Here is a 14,938-nt window from a genome sequence, read left to right on the forward strand (position 1 = left end):
CCAACCTTCCAGCCTCCTAATCCATGGAGCCCCTGTGGGTCACCCCTGGACTGGATCTCTCTGACAGAGTCTGGGACCCAACAGCTCCAAGAGAGGCCAGATTAGAACCTCAAGTTGGGAACATGCACAGGGTAGAGGAAACCCTAGGTTCTTCTCCAAGTCACCTGGACCCCTAGCACTGGGCACTCTGCCTGGGCTCGGGTTGATGTGCCCTGCAGGGATGCACAGGATACCGGGGGACTTGGTGCCCCCAGACACGGATGGCTCACCCTTCTGGAGCATCAGCTTTATTAGCATATTTGGGACATATGCACAGTGGCCCTAGTGATTAAGGGGGACAGGGGCAGGATTCCCATCAGAGGGATGTAGGAAATAGCAGCAGGATTCTAAAGCAATTTTTGAGGGCTGTAGAAGAAACAGTAGGAAACACTAACCATTCAAGACTGTTTCTTCTGGAGGTAATGCCAAAATTCTGGAGCAGAGTGGGCTCAAATCAAAAAGCATTCTGCCCTTGAGTCTCCTTCAAATTAGTTTGGGTAAGAGGCCTCTGCCGCCTTACCTGGCTAACATACCTTAATAGGATAAGCCTAGCCTCTGGCCTTCCCCATGTACCAAGAAGTCCCCTCAGTCATGCTTTCTTTCTACCCTCTGGACAGTGCCAGAGGACTCCTCTCCCAGCCCCCCTTCCTGTTACATGCTTCCATCACCTCTGCCCCTGCTGCACCTGGCCCGTCCCCACTTCCCTCTTCCTGCGTGCAGGAGCCATTGGGCACAGAGAGACAGAAGGGCCTGCTGGAAGCCAGACACTTACAGTGAGCAGGGAGAATGTGGAATGAGGCAAAGACCTGCCCACTCATGCTTTAGCAGGGAGACAGGCAGCAAAAGCCATGAGGAGGCAAAGCATGGCCCAGGAAGTGAGATGGCAGAGGGAAGGTCTTAGCCTTGCCTTGAGGGGTCAGCTCAACCTCTCTCAAGTGACTCTGTCCACATGCCAAAATCAAGCCTCATCTCTGCCTGAGAAAAGCAAGGCCTCTAGAAAGTTTACCAGCCGGGCCCCTTGCGTGTACCTTGAATGCCTTTCCCTCGTGTTTCTATGGTTTGCTCTTGCTCATTGTTCTAAACTCACAGAGACCTGATTGTAGCTCTTTGTTTCTGTATGACTCCCCCATTTGTAAGTATTCTCTTTGTCTGTCACTGAGCCTCACTTAGTTCCCATTGAGCCTCCAGCACCTAGCACAATGCTAGTGCTCCTCGGATGCTTGAGCCTCCCAGAGTTCATGGACGAATGGATGAAAGGGAGGAAGGACTAGGTTGAGGCTCCAGGTGGGCCTCTGGTGCACAGTAGCCTGGAGCACAAGAGGGGTCTTGTTTTTGGAGCTTCATCCCTGAGCCTCAGAGAGCCTCCTCCTCCCCAGTGCCCCGCACACCCAGGCAGCCTCACCTGCTGGCCTTGCCTCCCCAAGCCTCAGCCACTGAGTGAGCCTGCAGGCTGCTTATTATCGGGACAGATGGCAGCAGAGGCATCCCCTTCCCTCTAGGCATCTATCTGACCCAGATGGTCCCTTCACTTGACCAGCACCTGCCTCAGTACCTCCTCCCTGAAGAAGAGACCAGGGCCCTACCTCTGCCTCTGGCCCAGTTCTGTACCAGCTCCTCCTGCTAGGCCAGAGGTCATAGAGCCAGGCTCAGGAAGCTAACACTGCTGATTGGGAGCCTCAAGAACCGGCCCTCTCACTGAGCCCCGGGCAGGAAAGGAGGAGCTGTACTGACTTTTGACCCCTGCCTATGATGGAAACCAGGGCCTGGGAGCCAGGACGCAGCCCCTCGCCTAGCCTCCTCAGGGTCCACCAGACTTCCCTGTTCTAGCCACTGTCACCTCCATTTGGCTCTGCCACTTATTGGCCATGTGAGGCCAGAACCCAGCAAACTAACCAGCCACCAGCATCAGTCAGATTCCCGGCAGGAAACAGAATTGCTCCCTCCACCCTACCCCAGGTCATATTAAGAGACTTTAATGGAGCTGGAATGAGAATTACGTACAGAATAGTAAGGCACCAGTGCCTCTAGGCTGAGGGACCTAGGAAAGAAAAAGTGTCACCAACCCCAGTGATTGCTGAGCTGAGGAGGACTTGGCTTCTGAGGGGGCAAACAGAACAATCGGCGTACCCACCAAGCCTTTAGTTTCTCCATCTGTAAAGTGCGCATCATATGCTTCCCTCCCATGGTAGTTGTGGGAGTTTATTGAGAACATGTCTGTGAAACACTTAGTACAGTGCCTGATACACAGAACACTCTCATCAAGTGTAACTTTATTAGGATGATGTGATTGTCGTCAACATTATGATTGTGCCTCTGTCACTGAATCGACCTTCAGCTTTTCGTGAAACATCACTGCCTCAGGGGTGCTTTCCTCCCACCTGACCCCCACCCTTCCGCCCCACATCAGGCCCCTGTGACACTAGGATTGGCAAACTGTGGCGCAAATTCAGCCCACCCCTGTTTTTGTATTGGAGCACACCACACCCATCCGCTGACATATTGTCTGTGTCTGCTTTCCATGAGAGTGGCAGAGTTGAGTGGTTGGGACAAAGAACCTATGGCCTCCAAAGCCTAAAATACTCACCATCTGGCTTTTTACAGAAAGCTTGCCAACCCAGTGCTCTACACTCTTGCAGAGCCAGTCTGTCCTTCTCCACGGCGCTTCCGCCTGTGGGAACTGAAGTGTTGTCTGTGCAGGTCCCACAGTAAGGACCCTGTCGGGAGGGCCCCGAGCCTGGCACAGAGGGGCCGTAGGGGTCGACTGCGCTCGCCGGGCCTTGAAGCTCCTCGCCGGGCCTTCAGGCAGTGGGCTCTGGGAGGCAGGCAGCTCCAGGGCTGCCGACTGCTGACTCCGCACTCCCTTCAGGGAAAGTGCTTATGCGGCACTTTTCACACAGTGCTGTGAGCCCGGCTCACAGGAGTGTTTTCCACCAGTTTTCCAAAGCCCTGGCTCCTGCCCTGGAAGCAGGATATTAAGGTTTTCATTGATCACCAGAGGGCCTGGGAGCATCTGGAAGGCTTCCGATGTGCTCAGTGGTCCTGGCTTCCCACCTTAGCCTCGAAGCCTCTCTGAGGACAGAGAGGCGGGTGCTGCCACAGCCTGGGATAGCCAAGGGGTGCTGTGGAGGGGAGGGCCAGAGGAGCAGCTCCCGGGAAGCCTCCCCTCATCTGGCAATCAGACCAGGCTGCGTGGCAGGAGCCCAGCCAGGCCCAGGGACAGGAATGTGCCTCTTGCAGTCCCAAGAATGGGAGGAACGCAGCCTCCCTCAGCTCTTTGGATGGGGGTTTGAGCTACAGCTCTGGGCTCCCTCTTCAGCATTTGGGCACCCATCCCCATACCTGCCAAGGAGAGGACCCAAGATGCCCTCACTGGTTCATGCACTCAGGACATACATGCCAGGGGCCTGCTGTGACAGGCCCTTGCAATGAGCTAGGTACCCAGTGGAACCAGGCAAAGACCTGCCCAGGTGGAGCTTAGCCCTTAGCAGGGAGCCTGGCAGCAAAAGCCATGAGACGGCAGGGAGGTGTGGCACAAGAAGGAGCCAGAGGAGGCCAGCGTAGCAAGACCAAGGTGGTTCTTGGTCTCCCTGACCCTTCACAGCTGTGCCCGCTTCTCTAACCAGTTCGCCTGCCTCAGGCACTGAGGACTGCTGACCTGGCCCTGGGAACAGCTGGGGACTTGGGTCTCTCAGAGGTCAACGTCAACGTGGTCCCGAGCCGAGGCTGTGCCCTTCATGTCTGTGATGGCCCCCGCGGCCTACAGAGCTGCCCACTCTCCACCCTGGGGAGTGGCCGTGCTGGCAGCCCTGCACCAACAAATAGACTGTGAGAACGGAAATGGAGAAACCTTCTCAGTTTCTGGGCTGTGAAGGATAAAGGGCCAGGAATGCCACGTTTTCAATCCCCATCCCCCCCGTATGTAATGTTTCATTTATATAAATGAACTAATATTTTCCTGGAGAGCAAAAATCATAAAGAACGTTGACCCCCAGAGAGGGCAAGTAATGTTTGTGTGTGCCTTGAAACTGATGAAGACATTTCCAGATTCAGTCAGCTCTGCCTCCACGTGGCTGAACCAACTGACAGGTTTTCTCTCAAGAGTCCCTGGCAGCAAAGCAAGGCCATGGAAAACCTCAGCACAGGCCTCCGGTTTCTGTACTCCTACCTTCAGACCTGCTTTCCGTATACCTTTATGTCTTCCTTTTCTTACTGTCTTTTGGGTAAAAGCCCTGCTTTGGAGTCAGGCAGACCTGGGTTCACAGCCCAGGTCCAGCACTTCTTAGCCGTGGGACCTTGGGCAGTCAGCTTACTCTCTCTGAGCCTCGGTTTTCTTGTCGATGACATGGCTGTGAGAATAAATACCTCACGTAGGCTTACCTCACAGGACTGAGGCTGTGCCAGGAAAGCCTTTCTCAGCACAGCACCTAGCACATGCTCACCACTCAGGATTGCTGGCTCATGGCCAGCACAGGACAGGCTCTGACTCTGTTCTGATGGAGGGACAGCATGACACAGCCGACAGAGCAGGGGACAGGGAGCCAGAGGGCCCTCCTCACTCACCAGCTGCACCAGGTACCACTGCTGCATAACCAGCTACCTGGAACCTAGTGGCACCGAACCGCCATTTTGTTATGAGCACGGGTTCTGCAGGTCAGGAAACAGGGCAGGACCCAGCCAGCGTGGTTTGTCTCTGCTTCACCCTATCTATCTGCGCCCTCTGCCGGAAGTCGAAGGTTCAGAGGCACTCAGTGCCTAGGGGGCTGGAATCATCTGGACATGTGTGGCACTGGCTGTTGATGAGGCTACAGCTGGGGCAGAGCACGTGTACATGTGGCCTCCCACGTGGCTTGGGCTTCCTTACCATATGGCAGCCTCAGAGTTATCAGCTCCAGCATAGCAGCGTCCCCCCCAGAGCGAATGTCCCAAGAGCAGAGTGGAAGCTGCGTCATGGCACCTGTGTGACCCACCTCAGAAGTCAGGTGGCCTTGCTTTTGCCACAGTCTGTTGGTCAAGGCAGCCACATGGGCTCACCCAGATCTGAGGAGAGGGGACACAGACCCTACCCACTCAACGGGGGCAGTGTTGAGAATTTGTGGACATGTGTTGAAATCACCACACCAGCTGGTTCATGGTAGGGAAACAGAGGCTCAAAGATGCTGCTGCTGCTGGTGGTGGTGGTGGTGGTGATGGTGGTGGTGGTGATGATTGCGGGAGCCATAGCTAGCTAGCGTGCATTGAACCTATACTCACTGCCAGGCACTATTGTAAGCGCTTCCTGTGAGTTCACTCAGCACCCTCACACTACCCTGTGAGGTGAGGGTCTGATATCCTCATTCTGTAGGGGTGGTACTGGGGCACTCGCGCCCTCATCTCACGTATGGAGAGAGGAGCAGAGCCAGGTGCTAAGCCCAGGGGTCTGGACTCGTCCCCTGTATCTCATGTGTGGAACAAGCAGGCTGCACTTGAGGCTCCCAGAGTACTCTGGGCCCTGCCCCATTGCCTTTGTGCCCATGCAGTACAGTAATAGAAAGTACAGTGTCTATGCAGTCATTGCTGCCCCAGATGACAGCCTTGGCATATCCAGGCCATTCAAGAGATACTTTTGAGTCTCACACTGTCCCTGCTTGGTTCTTCAAAAGCTGGTTCTATGTAAGAATCACAATTCCAAACCGGATTTGGCATTAAATCTTCACTCCCTTTAGCTGGGGGTGAAGAGGTAGGAACCTGGGGCCTGACCTCTCATGGTCATGGTTGAGGGTGCTTGGCCCTTCTCTCCACCAGGACTTTCTCTGTCTCTGTGGGTTTCTAACCTCAGGGCCTGGGGCAAAGGATGCAGTCTTAGTAGTGGGAGTTGCTGTCTTAGAACCCTCCAGGTGATGATCAAGTACCCTGATGCTTCCATACATGAGCACTTGCATGGGTTTTTCAGAGATCCCACAGGTCCCTTGACCTGGGCATGTGCCAGTCCATTCTGGGACCGCTGCAGCTCCTTCACAGAGTCTGTGCCCTCTGCCAGCTCCTTAACTCCATGCAAACCCTTAACTCCATGCAAACTCTCCTCATAGGGGGCCACTGTGGTCAGAGGGAGGCCACATCCATCCTCGTCCTGATAGACTTGCAAATGCAGCTAACCCTACTGTGGCCACCACTGTCCTCAGGCTGGGGCCGTGTTGGCTCCCATGCCTGTGTAAGGTACTAGGAGTCCCCTGGGTCTCCCAACTGCTGGGAACATACTTCAGGCTCCCCAGGTGGTCTGGGGAGACCTCCCCTTCCACTGTAGATAGTGAGCAGGAGGAGACAGCACCCCATGGGCAGAGGTGGGGACTCCCCCTTCCATAAGCTCCTCCATTAGAGTCTCAGAATGGGGAAGGGCTCAGGTGAGGTGCTCAAGAGCTGAGAAGCCAGTGTCTGCCTCCTCACTCTGGAAGTTTACATCTACTCTGTTCCTTGACTCTCATCTTAGTAGCCTGCTGTGTCAGGGTCAAGCAAAAGAACAGAGATGCAAGCCCACTTCTGTCTGACTCTACTGCTCCGCTTTGGCCTCACTCTGCACGTGGCACCAGTGGCTTCCCTGGCATTCCTTGCTCTGACTCCAGGGAGAAAGCATCTGGGCCTCACCACTGCTGAAGGGGGATCAGATGCCATTTTTCAGAAAGAAATGAACCGGGGCATTCTGAGTGATGTGTGAGAGACAGATCTTGGCTCACAATGAGGACCCGTGAGGGCTGCATGTATGAGAAACAAAGAATGTGTGTGAGTGTAACAGTGACTGGCTCCCAGGCTCGACCATGAAACCTGGCCAGGGAAGGCTTTCTGTGTAGAGGGCCCCACATCCCCGAGTGCCAGAGCACTCTGGCAGCCCCAGACGGGGCCCTGGCAGCCCCCGAGAGGGCCCAAGGTTCTACTCTGGGAACGGGACTCGAAGCACACAATAAAGAAGCCAGGAGACACAAACCCTCCCCCTTCAAATTGGGAGGAAGTACACCCCATGTGCCACATGCTGCAGTGGTATGGTCAGAAGCTCCAGACCCAGCTGTGGTTGCTTCTCTTCTCCAATGCAGAGCGAGGAGGCCAAGGAGACTAGATGCCGAGCTCCCAGCAGCCCAGGCAGAGGCTGGACTGAAACTTGAGTCTTGGGACTCCAAGTCCCCTCTGCCACAGTTACCTCCCATTAATTTCAAGTGTGCAAGACTTGAAAAGCACCCCGTGAGCCCCAGCCAGCTGCCAGACTGCTTAGATTGGGCAGTGCCGACCCAAGGCAGGGATGGGGATGCTGTTGGAAACCCATGGGAACCAGGCACCCCATCCTCCTCTACAGAGCCTGCCCCTCTGTAGCCAGAACACCACGGCTGGAGTGTGCATTTGTTGGGCGCACTAAGACCGGAACAGCCCCCGACTCCCTGAGCTGGTGCTGGTGGGAGACTCTAGTCAACAGGAAATCACATCTCATTCCTTAGTTACAAGTGGATGGGGCTCTGGAGAGCGAGTGACTGGAGTGCCTGACCCCAAGGATGGAGGTCACCACCCTCTCTGGGAACTCAGGACATATGTGCCAGCAGCACTGAATTTAACCCCTGGAAAAGGGAGAAGGTCAATAGCTCTTGCCTCCATTTCTCCCTTCTCCCGAGGGAAACATCTGGTTGAGCAGAAGGTCGCTTCTGGGACATTTCAGGCTGGTCTGCTGTGGTCCACATGAGCAGGCAGAGGAGGACGCTGGCTCTTGGCACTGGCCGACAGACTAGGCCCCTCCACTTTGCTCTCCCTAGAAACCCAGACCCAAGGGAAGGAGCCCACTGCTGTGTTTTCCAACCCCAAAGATGGGTGCTGACGGCACAAGGCGCCTCTGAGGGGGAAGAAGTGACAGCTGAGGATGGGGCTGCTGGCCAGGGAAACCGTGCATGGCTTCTGGAGCCTTCCGTTAGAATTACAAGTGAAGCCCAGGGTCACTCTCCCCATGTATTTCAAATGACATTTTTCTCAAATATTTGTTCTGTTGACCCTGGTTCTACACAAGTTCCTTTTTAGCCTGTCTCCTTTTCTCATCCCACAAATGTTGGTTCTGTCCCAGGCCTTCCCTCTTCTCACTGAGTTTACAGCTCTGGATGGATATATCTGTCCCCAGTGCTATCTGTCTCCTGAACACTGCACCCCATGGCCTCCAGACATCAGTGTCAATCTGAACTTCTCATCAGCCCCCGAAACCTGCTTCCTAAGTGAACAGTACCAGCTTCCACTGAGGCTTCTCTGGGTCCCTCTCCCAACACACCCCTGCTGTCCACCTCCTACACACCTCTCCTCATTTCTCCTTCTCAACCTGTCATTTTTGGCCATATCCATGTTTTTTTGTTTGTTTGTTTTGTTTTGTTTTTGTTTTTGTTTTTGTTTTGCCAGAGTGAACTTTCTAGGGTAGGAATTTGAACACATCACCACTCCTCCTAAAAATCTCCACACCTTCCCCTCATTAAACTCTAGGCTTCTCACATGGCCCTGCAGCTCTGGCTGCCCCGCACCATAGCCACTGTCCCTGCCCTCAGCTCTTCTGCCAGGCTGGCCTCCTGCAGTTTCTCTAGTTGCTTCCATTGTCTGTCATCTCGGGATCTATGCTCTTGCTGCTCCTTCTGCATACGCCACTGCCTCAGTTGGAACTACTGTGACAGCCTGGATGTCAGACCGTCCAGCTCCTCTCTGACCTTCCTGTGTTCTCAGATGTACTGCTCACGGCTCCACTGCTCACCAGCTGCTTGCCTAGGCAAGCTCCGTAACCCTTCTGACCTCAAGTCCCTCATTGTAGTGTTGAGATAACAGCAGGGCCTGGGAGACAGTGTCATTGCACCTGTGTAAAGCCTCTAGCACAGTTTCTGGCACACGTAGATGTGCAAAGAATGTCAGCTGTCACCATTACCACCATCATTATTGTCATGGTGGTCCTACTATTGTTGTAGCTATTGCTATTATCGTATCTATTATTGCTTCCGATCAAAGCATGTGTCCCTCCTGAGTGTAATCATCTGCATACTTGTCTTTCTTCCCCACTTGATTGTGAACCCCATGAAAGTAAAACATCAGCTCTCTAATCTGGTGTGGCTGACCAGCCCCCTGGCTCGAGACTGGCACAAGGTCAGGAACCATTTGCTGCAGGAAGGACGAAGGGATGCTATACCATTTCCTCTTTATAGGGGACTGCCACATCAGGCCCCTGTTCCTGTTTTGCAGATGTAGAATGAGGCTCAGAGGTGCAAGGGGACTTGTCCAAGGTCATTCAGCCTGCAAACAACAGATAACACTGGAGCCCAGGTCTGTCTGCCTCTGGATCCTGAGTTCTTTGGATCATTCATCATCCTAACTCCCGCCTGCTGCAAAGCAGTTGCTAGAAGGCCCTGTGCTCTTTTCTCTTCCAATCAATGAGTGGTCTGTTGGGCAGCCTGTTGGTTTCTTCAGAGAAATGTAATGAAAACCAGATTTTTTTTTCAACATGATATCTCATTCCCCACAGAGACTGTCAGTTCTCATATGTTCCAATAAAACTGCTAAAGAAACAGCCACTTAGAGAGCTTTAAAGATTATTCATGGAAAAATTATGCTGAGGAAAAATAGAGCAATCCTCTGAGATAGTCAAGCCACATGGTCAGTTTTTCCAGCTGTTCGTGCCATATCAGACCGGGCAGCGGGGACCACGCTCTGCAAAGCAAGACCAGAACCCTGGCTCATTATCACTGCTCCTGCCCCTGCCCCTGCCCTTGCCCCAGGGGACATGGAGAAACAAACTTGCCAACTGCCTGGCTCAGAAACAGTCCCAGAAGACACATGTCCCTGGTGCTGTCACATGGTGGTCACCCCAGGCTTAGTGAGGCAGGAACATGAGGCCTTTTAGTAGCAGAGAGCATCACTTACTGCCACCCCCATCCCTAGATCCCAAATGAATGGAAATTCTTCTGCATCAGCGTCAGACCAGGCTATTGGTCAACAATGCAGGGGGTGGGAGTGGCTGAGCCCTGGGGCACCCAGAGCAGCATCAGCTTGGACCCTGGACCCAGGGAGATCATAGCCTCTTCTACTTGGGCCTCCCACCTTTCCCCTCAGCTGGGCTGAGGGCCATCTGAGGCCAGGCATGCCTCCCAAGGCCATCCAAAGCAGCAAGAAGAGGGAGGCAGATCTGGGCCTTGTCTTGGAGGGAGAATCAGGCGGAAGAAACCAAGGCAAGTCCAGAGGTGTAGGAGAGCCGGAACAAGTGGATCAGAGCCAGGATGCAGGAAGCACGTGGAGAGAGGTGAGAAGGGGAGTGAGCAGGAGAGAGTGGAGAAGCAGAGGAGGTTACCAGAAGAGCTTTGGAGACTCCAGCTCTCTAGGCACGCATGGCCAGCTAAGGGAACAAAGCCAGCATCCCTCCAGTGTGTGACCTGATGTGCCTCAGATGTCCCTTTAAAATCGCAATTATAAAATTACTGCATACGAGTCAATGAAATAGGATATTGAAGTCTTTGGACAGGCCTAGTACACAGCTGGTGCATAATAGACGTTACTCTCTCCACCTTCATCTGCAAGAGCAACAGTTGCACCTTACCCAGCACAGAGTTCCTGGAGGAAGTGCCACCTGCTTCTATCAGATCACCTCAAATGTGACACTGTTTCTTCTGCCTCAGGTTTGCACTAATGCCTGCCCCCCACCTCCACCCCGCCACCACTATCCCAGTTTAAGTCCTGCACGTGGCAGCTGCATAAGCCCTGGTTTTCCCACCTATGAAACGGGAGGCTGCTGGGAGACACATACACACACACACACACACACACACACACACACACACACACAAACACACACACGGATGGCATGCAGTACCCGGGACCCAGTGCGGAACACTCAGCCGTATTATCACCGCTATTATTGCTACATGAGGAGTGGAGTTCCAGTTCAAACCACAGGGGGCGGAGCAATGCAAGCTGACCTTTACAGAATACTTTCTGAACTCACGGAGGGAGCCAGAGTGACTCAGGCAGTGTAATCCTGCGTCCGTGCCACTGATAAACAAGGCGAACTCCCCCCTCCGCATGGATTCATTTATTGAGCAATATGTGCAAAACAAAAACAAAGCAGGATGGCTTCCACTCTTCCCTTTCCTCTCTGTAGCAACCACACAAGACATTTCCTCCAGGATGTAGATTGCTTTTGAGCAGAATGTTTTCACTGGGGGGCACACGAGCGTCACCCGGAGACCAATGACCAAACTCTCCTTAAAGCCAATGAAATCAGAACCTCCAGGAGGGGCCCAAGAAACTCCACTTCTCACACACTCTCCAGACGCTTCTGGTACATTCCCTGGTTAACAATTAGAGGTGATGACTGTGTGGAGTGCCTTCCCAGGAAGATGCAAACAGACACTAAGCTTAAGTACAATTTCAGTACCTGCACACACTACACTCCTCAAAGGCCTTCCATGGGCCATCGCTGGTTGGCAAAGTCCAGAGCCTCTTTTTGAGACACCATGTGCAGGCTGGAATTGAGACCTCAGACAGCCCCCACTGTCTCCTGTCACCAGGCCAGGTCACCCAGGCAGCCCACCAAGAGGCAGTGTGGTATGGTGGGGCCCCCTCGCTCAGTTCCTTGGGCTACAAGGAAGAGAGATGGAAGGGCTGAGCAGCCAGGGAGGGAGGGACAGGACGCACTGGGCTGTAGGACATCAAAAACAGGACTCCCTCCCACCTGGCTTTTTGGCTTCTTCTATGGGTCTCTCTCCACAGACCGGCTTTCTTCTCCATAAGCAGGGAAACATGGTCATCGACAGTGTCTAGGTTTTTTTTTCTCACCGCCAAAATGTGATTGTCCTCAAACATGTTCTAGGCTCAAATCTGATAATCCTGGGGAAGGTGTCTATTCATGCCCTGGGCTAAGAGCAAGGCTATGTTGGTCTGCATTGTCTCCCTTGTGACCCCATCAGTGGTGGGTAGGGGGATTCCTGGAGGAAGTGGTGGGCAGGCGGTCCCAGGTGTCTACTCCATGGATTCACAGTGCCTAGACTTGAACCTGGTTACATTGCCAACCAGCTCCTGACCCTGAAGCTTAAGCTCTTGAGGTGCTGCCTCCCTATTTGTGAATTGGAATCGCCTGCTCGCAGAGGCATGGCATCTTCCCCTTTACTCGACACTGCTAATTGCCTTCCAAATGTTTGACACTCCCTTGAGCCCTGAACTAGCGTTCCCATCCTTCCACATCCTAGCCAATGCTTGATATTGTCAGGCTAATTAATTTTTTACAATCTAATAAGGTAAAAGTGTTTTTTTCTCACTTGTGCTATGTAATTTGCATTCCCGTTATTCCCAGTGAGGTTAAGCACATTTCCTTGTAGTTGTTGGTCATGTGGAGTTCTGTGAATTTCCCACATGTGTCCTTTACCCACTTCTCTGTGTGATTTGTCTCTCTCTTACTAATATTTGAAATTCTTTATGTGTCTCAACACAAATCCTTTGCTGGTGATATGGATGACAGATCTCTTCTCCCAGACTACAACTTGCCTTTTAGCATGGTTTTTGCTATCTTTTATTTGTTTTGGTGCAGAAATGTTTAGGTTTAATGCAATATAGTGTATTCAATTTTTAAAAAGATTTTATTTATTTATTTAAGAGAGAGCATGCGCAAGAGCGGGGCAGGGTGCAGAAGAAGAAGGAGAAGCATACTCCCCGCTGAGCAGGGAGCCCAGAACCCTGAGATCATGATCTGAGCCAAAGGCAGACCCTTACCTGATTGAGCCACCCTAGTGCCTCTGTATTCAATTTTTTTTTCCTTTTAGGGTTTATACTTTTTGATTCTTTCCCCAAGGTCACAATAATTGCCTTAGTTTTTCCCAGTAGTTTGCATTTTTGCTTTTCACATTCATGACATGAATCCACTTGTGTAATATAAGGTGGAAGGACTCTAATTTCATCTTTCTCCCAGTGGTTCTAACGCTATATACCAAAAAGACCCTCCGTCCCCACTGACGTATAATGCCTCCACCATCATGAAGCAAGTCTGGGCTCTCCCTTCTGATTTACTGAACTGTTTCTCTATCCCTGCCTCAACACCAAACTATGTGAATCATTATTGTTTTGGGTTTTGGTCTGATATCTGGTAAGGTGAGATGTCTACTATTCTTAAGAACTGTCTTGGCTACTTTGCCCCTTTATTTTTCCAGTAGGATTTTAAGATCAGCTGAAATGGCCAGGTCAGGCAGTTTCAAGCAAGGAAATGGCGTGCCCAGCTTCTCATTTTTTCACACACTAACGTAGCTGATGGGGGTTGGGTTTCAGAGGCTCAGCTTGGAGGTAGAAGTGTGAGGACTCAGACTAGGCAGTGACATAAGCAACAAAAAATGGGTGCGAGAGGAAGTACAGAATCTGGGGGCCTTGGTGTGTGGCAATTGAAGAGGAGGTAAGAAGAGAAGAGGCAGGGAAGCCTGGGGGGCTCAGCGGTTTAGCACAGCCTTCAGCCCAGGGCCTGATCGGGATCGAGTCCCGCGTCGGGCTCCCTGCATGGAGCCGAGCCTGATTCTCCCTCTGCCTCTCTCTCTCTCTCTGTGCCTCTCTCATGAATAAATAAATAAAATCTTTAAAAAAAAAAAAAAAAAAAGAGAAGAGGCAGGTCATAGTCCGGGAGAACCCAAGACAACCTTGCCTTCCAGGCCAGGTGGCTGAGTGTGTAGAGTTGGAAATATAGCAGGAGGTTCCAAGTTCAGCCTTCCCTGATCTGAACTTCTGGATACTTTAGGAAAGCTCAGGTGGAAGAGTCCTGTATATATTGGTCTCAGGTTCAGAAAAGTATACATTTTAGAGTTATTGGCATATCTAGTGAGTTAAAATCAAATCAAAACCAGAAGCCAAAGAGGGAGGCCTGTGTAGAAAACACCAGTGTGAGAGCTTGTTGGAGGATAAGGAGGCCTCTGAGGCAACAGAGTGACAGTGATGAAGAGACACAGGAAGAGGCAGGAGAGTGAGACATCACAGATACCCAGGATGTACAGCTTTTGAGAAGGACTGGTCGCTAGCTCCAGATGCCGCAGGCTCTGGGGAGAAGGATGATGGGTGTTCATTAGTTTCACAGAAAGGAGGAAATGTCATTGGGTATGGAAACCAGATTGCAGTGACTTGAGGGTTGGGTATAGGGGCAGAGGCAGAGCTATGAGGAACACAGGCCTCTAGGGGGTTCGACTGGCTGGAATGAAGACGGGCCAAGAAGCCTTATTTCACAGAAAAGAGATGAGGGGGAAGGGGCCAGAGAGAGGAGGGGAGGCAATGGCGTGAATTCTCAGAACAGGTAGAACTAGGAGGAGACCAGTCCCAGGTCCAGGCACAGCAGGGAGATGCATGTGGATGGGGGCACCTGTGGCGATTGCAAGGCTGGAGCTTTTCTCATGGATGTGGAGAGTCACATCACTTGAGAGGGAGAGGTCTAGGAGTTGTGCAAGGGGCTTAAGGACAGGGGGATTGGTGATGGGGTGCGAGGGATCATGAGTGATTTGAGGGAGGAGGTGTCTGTGCACTATGAGATGTGGACAGGGAGCAAGGGTGACAGTGGGAAGTGGGAAGTCTTCGCCCAGACCATGTGTGTTCCTCTGCCTTCTGAGCCTTCAGGGAGGACAGAAGGGAGCTAGACTTTCTGCAGTGACAGGCTGGGAACTAGACATGAAAATGAGGATGAGCAAGCACGCTGGAGAACAGGGACCCCTTAGGTCCCTTGTGGACCTACAGCATCTTGTGGTGGAGGATCTGAAGCCCTGGGTGGACCTCAGGCCATACAGAAGAGAAAGTTCCCCCACATGGCTAGGCAGCAGCTCCTAAACTTACTGTGTGTCTGATAACGTTCTGCAGCGAGCAGCCCAGCTTCTTTGTGGAAGTGCTGGCTGCTATTTCCAGCATCTGTCCCAGGTAGCCA

General features: G+C 52.5%; 1 protein-coding gene across 12 annotated transcripts in view; it reads left to right on the forward strand.

Moving 5' to 3' along the window:
* RALGPS1 (Ral GEF with PH domain and SH3 binding motif 1) overlaps positions 1-14,938 on the forward strand; it is a 294,614-nt gene that overhangs the window by 249,213 nt on the left and 30,463 nt on the right. The gene's annotated exons all lie outside the window — the stretch shown is intronic.

The sequence above is a fragment of the Canis lupus genome, chromosome 16, assembly GCF_048164855.1.
Source record: "Canis lupus baileyi chromosome 16, mCanLup2.hap1, whole genome shotgun sequence".
Classification (NCBI taxonomy): domain Eukaryota; kingdom Metazoa; phylum Chordata; class Mammalia; order Carnivora; family Canidae; genus Canis; species Canis lupus.